This window comes from Moschus berezovskii, chromosome 1 (assembly GCF_049115385.1).
Source record: "Moschus berezovskii isolate FMDL1 chromosome 1, NW_MosBer_1.0, whole genome shotgun sequence".
In the NCBI taxonomy this organism is placed as follows: Eukaryota; Metazoa; Chordata; class Mammalia; order Artiodactyla; family Moschidae; genus Moschus; species Moschus berezovskii.
Genome location: NC_142460.1, coordinates 7,030,653 through 7,037,696, shown reverse-complemented (window position 1 = coordinate 7,037,696; position 7,044 = coordinate 7,030,653).

The window sequence follows — 7,044 nt, the reverse complement described above, 5'->3', positions numbered from 1 at the left end:
GTGTCCCACTCACATCATTCTTGCTTCGGCTCCTTGGCTTGTCACCCCTGAGGGCTCGTCCTTTTCTGTTTTCCTCTAGTCCCTTTGTCTGCATAGACGGTCTCTCCCATCCTGTTTCATTGTGTATCCAACCCTGCTCTCCACGGGTTCACTATTTCTCTATTTATGCATTTGATTAGACATCATAAAGAGAAATTCCCTTTGGGTTTACAGTGCACGAATAGAGAGTTGGGAAGGAGAAAAAGATTCCTTAACAGACAAAACAGGCACCGGGGGACGCTGCTCTCTTTGGACGTGACCAGCGGAAGAAAAGACTCATTAGAGAGAAGAGACCTTGGGCTGTTGTCAAATCGAATTTTGCTGGAAGAGGAATGGTCGAGGTCATGCATGTATGTAATCCACATGTATAGTCAAGCAGTGGGGCCTCTCCTGGGGTCTCGCATTTGGTCCACAACCCCGACGGGAGAGAATGGCTTCTTTGTGTAGACAAAACACCGAAGCCTGCAGCATGTGGGGGTGGGAACAGAGAAGGTGACCGTGCGCCCATCCCTGGATGGAGCCCTAGACATCCCCTCTTGCAGCCCAATGGGGAATGGGTGAGGGGTGAATATTTCTGTGTCTGTTGGAGGGGGCATATTGTTCAGTGCTAGGCACCGGGTCCCTGAGGGGAGGGGGCTGTGTGGATATAGGTCACGGGATTGGGAACCAGACTGGATGGAACAGGGGTGGAATCACGCTAGAGCTTCACTGACACCAGGAAAAGGAGCAACCAGAGTGGGCAGACTGGGAGCAGAAGGCCCCGGGACTGTGACTTCAGTGTGGAACTGACCTGAGAACCCTGACTTATCTAAAGAGATTCTTCAAAGTGACTGTATTTGTTTTTAATTAATTTATCTCTGACCGCACTGGGTCTTCACTGCAGCGAATGGGCTCCTCCCTAGCTGTGCTGTGCCGGCTTCTCACTGTGGTGGCTTCTCCGGTTGCAGAGCCCAGGCTCTCGGGCACACGAGCTCCGTAGTTGCGGTGCGCAGGCTTAGTTGCCCTGCAGCATGTGAGATATTCCTGGACCGGAGATCGAACCTGTGTCCCCGGCCTTGGCAGCAGGATTCTTAACAACTGAACTACCAGGGAAGCCCATGACTGTGTTTTAAACGGCGACTACCTCAGTGGTGTCTGACCCTTTGCAACCCCATGGACTGTAGCCCACCAGACTCCTCTGTTCATGGGATTCTCTAGACAAGAATACGAGAGTGGGTAGTCATTCCCTTCTCCAGGGGATCTTCCCAACCCAGGGATTGAACCTGGGTCTCCTGCATTGCAGGCAGATTCTTTACTGTCTGGGTCACCAGGGAAGCTCCAATAATCATTTGGGGTACCCATTTAATTCAGACTTTGTTAATACCAAAATGTGACTTTATCTTCAAGTGATCAAGCCATCAAGATGTCTCCCTTCCCAATTCCCTGGCCCTAGCAGCTCTGGCCTGGAAGGGGGACAGTTGGCTTATTTCATAATAGAAAGAGCACTAGTTGTTTGATACATTGACTACTGGGGGCCTGAGACCCTCCAGGACGCCCTGAGATTTCACGAATGATGTGTCTCACAAACACATTAGTACCTCTGCCTTCGCAATGTTGCAGATGTGATGGACTTAAGTACACATTTACTTCAAGATCCTCTGGGAATTCAGAGTTTATTTTTTGTCATGGTAAATTCTCTTGCAAGGTGGCACAGTGGTAAAGAATCCACTTGTCAATGCAGGAGACGCAGGTTCGATCCCTGGGTTGGGAAGATCCTCTGGAGCGGGAAATGGCAGCCCACTCCAGTGTTCTTGCCTGGAGAATCCCATTGACAGAGGAGCCTGGCAGACTACAGCCAAGGGGGTCACAAACAATGAAACACAACTGGGCACACACACTGACACACACATAAATTCTCTTCGGGCGCTACCAGCGTGAATTGCATCATGAGAGTGTGACAGATGTTTTTGTCCCTTTATGTTCTCTGTCTGACTTCCTTCTGCCTGAGGACTCACCAGCCCCACCAGCCTTCAGGCCAGAAGTGCCAGGACATTGCGTCTGTTGCTGGTTGCCCTTAAGTTCTGACTCTATGGAGTAGGTGTATAAATACCCCAGTTCCCTCCCCGCTTAGGTGGGATAATTCTGTGTGTGTTCTGCAAGTTTCCCCAAGTTTCCTTGAGGAATTAAGCCCAATGACCAACCATGAGAGCTGGTTCCACAGTTCACCTTGTATCATTCCTGTAACTCCTTAACTTGCTACCGGTGCTGAAATGATTCTAAGAGCCAATTATAGAGTGCCAGGGAGTAGTTTCCTCACCCCCAAGCAATTCTCTGCTACCCCAGCTGGGTGTCCTACAACCTATTCTAACACTATCTGCCTGTGCTGTGTGCTCATTCGTGTCCGACTCTTTGTGACCCCATGGACTATCGCCTACCAGGCTCCTCTGTCCATGGGATTCTCCAGGCAAGAGTACTGGAGTGGGTTGCCATTTCCTTCTCCAACTATCTGCCTAGATAATATCAGATTCCACAGGCTAAGGGCTCAGTCCCACAAGACTGCTCCTAAGCTACATCAGAGGCCAGGTGGGACGCCAGGTTACTTGCAACTTCTGTCTGATTTGGCTACAGATCAGAGGTACCCATGACATTCCCCTGCCGGTCTGATTAATCTGCCAGAGTGGCTCACAGAACTCAGGGAAACACTAACTTACATTTACCAGTGTGTTAAAGGACATGATGAAGGACACAGATGAACAGCCAGATGAAGAGATACACAGGCTTGAGGTATGTGGGAAGGGGCAGAATTTTCACGTCATGTGTTCATCAACCCGGAAGCTCTCCAAACCCTGTACTTTTGGGATTTGGGGATTTTTATGGAGGCTTCATCACATGGGCATGATCAATCTTTAACTCCATTTATAGCCCTTCTCCCTTCTCAAGAGACTATGGGGCAGGGCTGAAAATCCCCAGCTTCTAACCACGATTTGTTCTTTCTGTAACCAGCCCTCATCCAGAAACCCACCCACTTAGAACAAAAGATACTCCTGTCACCCAGGAAATTACAAGGGTTTCAGGAGCTCTGGGCCAGGAATGGAGGGGAGAGACCAATATACAGATTTTCTATTATCTCACAACTGTTCTTTTACTTCTGAAATAATAAACCTCATGCCTACAGTCTCAGTCTCAGGAACTGCCTCCAGAAGAACCCAAACCAGACAGGAAATATCTGAGCAAATCTCCCCTCCATTTTTTGTTGAGGTTTAAATTACATAGAGTACACCAATGTTAAGCAAACAACTTGACAACTCTCTCTATTTGTGTATCTCTCTGTAAACACCACTCAGATCCAGCTATAGAGCATATCTAACTCCCCAGCAGGCTCACTCACCCATGCCATTCTCAAACCATCCTGAAGAGTAACTATTCTTCTCACTGTAGATCCACTTTGCCTGTTCTTGAATTTCACATAGATGGAGTCTCACACAGTGTACTCTTTAGGGTATGACTTCTTTTGTTCAACATTATGCTTGTGAGATGTTTTTGCCTTTAGAAATAGTTTGCCAGTTTTTGTTGTTCGGTTGCTAAGTCGGATCTGACTCTTTATGACCCCATGGACTGCAGCACGCCAGGCTTCCCTGTCCTTCACTATCTTCTAGAGTTTGCTCAAATTCATGTCCAATGAGTCAGTAATGATATCGAACCATCTCATCCCCTGCTGCCCTTTTCTCCTTTTGCCTTCAGTTTTTCCCAGCATTCTGTTGTATACATATCAGATAATTTAAAAATTCATTTCAACTCTTAGTGGACATTTGCGTTGTTTCCTATCTTGGGCTATTGTGAATAAAGCTGTTATGAGTCTTTTTGTGCATGTTTTGTGCACCCAAGTACCCGCATCCTTGGGTGTATGTCCAAGAGTGGATCTGCTGGGACACAGAGCCTGTAGGTTTAGTTTAGTAAATACTGCCACACGTTTTCCAACACGGTTGTAACATTTTACATCTCCCACCAGCAATGTGAGAGTTCTAGTTGCTCCAATCTTTGGCAACACTCGATACTGTCAGTCTTTTAAATTTTAGCCAATCTGGTAATTCTGTGCAAAAAAATTTGGCCGTGGGCTTCCCTGGTGGCTCAGTGGTAAAGAGTCCGGCTGCAAATGCAGGAGACATGGCTTCCATCCATGGTCCAAGAAGATCTTACATGCCACAGGGCAACTAAGCTCATGTGCCACAACTATTGAACCTGTAATCTAGAGCCTGAACCACAACCACTGAAGCCCGAGGGCCCTAGAGCCTGTGCCCTGCAACAAGAGAAGCCACCACAGTGAGAAGCCTGTGCTTAGTTGCCTTGAACTACGTGATACCTTCCTGGATCAGGGACTGAACCTATGTTCCCTGCCTTGGCAGGTGTATTCTTAACCACTAGAGCACTAGGGAAGCCCCACAATGGGGCTTTGAAGGTACATCGCCCAGGCTGGGTCTCAACACAACTCTCCACCGACACGCAGAGCAGCTCAGAAGATAGGGAGAGGTAGTTCTCAGCTGATTCCGCCACTTTCCTCACCCTTCTCATGTAATTCTCTCCTGTAAGCCCCTACACAAAACTCCGCCACTCTCAGAGGCTAGAAAGTTCTCGTGCCTGTTAACATGTGGGGATCCAGGTGAGAGAGCAGGGTTTTTGTTGTTTCTTTTTTGGCTGCACCTCGTCACATGTGGAATCTTAGTTCCTGACCAGGGATGGAACACTGCACCCTCTTCAGTGGAAGCTCGGAGTCTTAATACCTAGATTGCCAGGGAAGTCCCAGCTCACCAGTTTTGAAAGGGGCCAAACTATGAATGCCACCCTGCCAATTCAGGAAGGTCATCCCCTCCAAGGCTACCCCACACTTTGCAATGCCATTAGATGGGGTGAGTGTGCTAGCCCTCCACTGAATCTGGTGCTCTGAGTCTCTGGTTCAACCAGTCACTGAGGAAACTTCTAGTATCCTGAAGGGGTGGGCAGAGAGCAGACATTCCAAGACAAGGTGAGTAGCAGGCCATCTGGGTGCAGAGCCACAGACATGCATTGCAGGAGACGGCCTGTGGGCCCCACCGCTCCGGCACAGTCAACCAGTCCTCGGGTTTCCAACGTGGCACGGCACTCTTGCCTTCAGAAGTAACTGCCTCCCCAAGTCCTGAGCCTTTCCACAGCTCCGCAGGGATCATTCTGTCTCTTACGACGACCCTCCCACCCGCTCCCTCCAGCGGGTAGGGTCCATCTTTCTCCCTCCTGCTAAGTCAGGTACCATTTGTCCAGTCAGTATTCACCCCACGGATTCTTCTCTTCTGCTGCTTCTTCTCCTGACCTTTTTGTCCTTGGGAGACACTCCTTGGTTCTCCTGCCTTTTCTGCCACTTTGGAGGGATGTGAAGAGGGTGTAGAGATAAACACATCTGCACTCCAGCCCAGAGATTCACCCATAAGCACGCCTACACGACCTCCATGTCTAGGGACACCCAGGTTGGCTCCAAGATGGAGGAGGCCTTCCTCCTCAGGCAACTTAAGGGCCAGGAGTGGGTCAGAGAGCGAGCGGGGGGTTCCTGGAGGCCTGTTCTCCCTGGAGGTCAACCAGCACGCTAACGTGCACACTTATCTGGGTTACACCCCTGTTGTGTCACAGGGGAGCCCAAGGCCAGGAATCAAGCAGTCCTTGTCAGTCAGCAAACTGACCAGGCTGTGTATTTGCTGGGAAAGAAGGAAGCATGGGCGTGGCCAGGGCCCTCGAGAACTGGGCGTGGTCAGAGTGACAGTTGCCTTGGGCTTGGCCACAGCCAATGAGGAATGGGCGTGGTCAGAGTGACAGCTGCCTGGGCGTGGCCATAGCCAACGTGGAGTAGAGAGTGGTCAGGGAAACTCAGTTGGCTCCTTCTGTAGAACAGGGCTGCCGTGCAGCTTTGGTGTTATTTCCACTCTTTCAGAAATCGCTGCAATTAATTAAATTAATTAATGTAAATGAAATTTACAAAATGCAATATACTTTTCTTTCAAGGATATATCAAAACTGTAGTCTAGCCCTCTTTTTGAGTTCTAATGTTAGTGCTCCCCCCACTGTGTGTGTGTGTGTATTTAAGAAAGAGAAAGGCTATTTGGCTCTGGAAAAAGTGTAACTAGACTCTGACACTGAAGCCCAAACTCCCGTCTTCCATAAGACTAGGAGATGGCAGCTCTCGCCTGGGTCCTCCCTCTCACGTTCTTCCAGCAAAGACCCCCACCCTCCACCTCAGCTTGGCCCCTTCTTTGTCACCTGTGCATATGTGTGTGCCTGCTTGATAAGTTGCTCAGTCTTGTCCAACTCTATGTGACCCTGTGGACTGTAGCCTGCCAGGCTCCTCTGTACACAGGGATTCTCCAGGCAAGAAAACTGGAGTGGGTAGCCATGCCCTCCTCCAGGGGATCTTCATGTCTCCTGCATTGGCAGGTGGGTTCTTTACCACTAGCAACACCTGGGAAGCCACCCAGGATATTTCAATTTCTTTCTGGCCTCCCGTGTCTGCACACGTGGGGTTTTGCCCCCCAAAACTCTTCTCTCCCTTCCCCCTTCCCTGCTGAACTCCAACTTCTCCTTGAGCTCAGGTGTTGCTTCCTCCCAGAGCACCCCAAGGCCTGAAGGCAGGGGGCTACTTGCTCCAACTGCCTCTCCTCTGCCTTGGCCCCAGGGCCCCACGTAACTGCTCTAACTCACCCCAAGGCCGTGGGTTCTGGGGAGGCAGAGACCCCTCCACACTAATCCCTGCAGATTCCCTGGACCTTCATAAGCACTGTGCAAATACTCAGGGAAGGAGCCAAAGAAAGAAGGGGTGGAATTCGTCATGATAATTCTGCATTTCCTCAGCTCAAGTCCCGCCTTTCAAATCATATTCAATCTCTCATCTGTTTCTTTATTAAAAAGTATTATCACAGAAATTTACTCGGCCATTGTCATTTCCTTTCCGTTGACTTGGTACGTTGGGCCCAAAATAACTCTTTGAGTGAGCGATGAGCAAAGCCATTA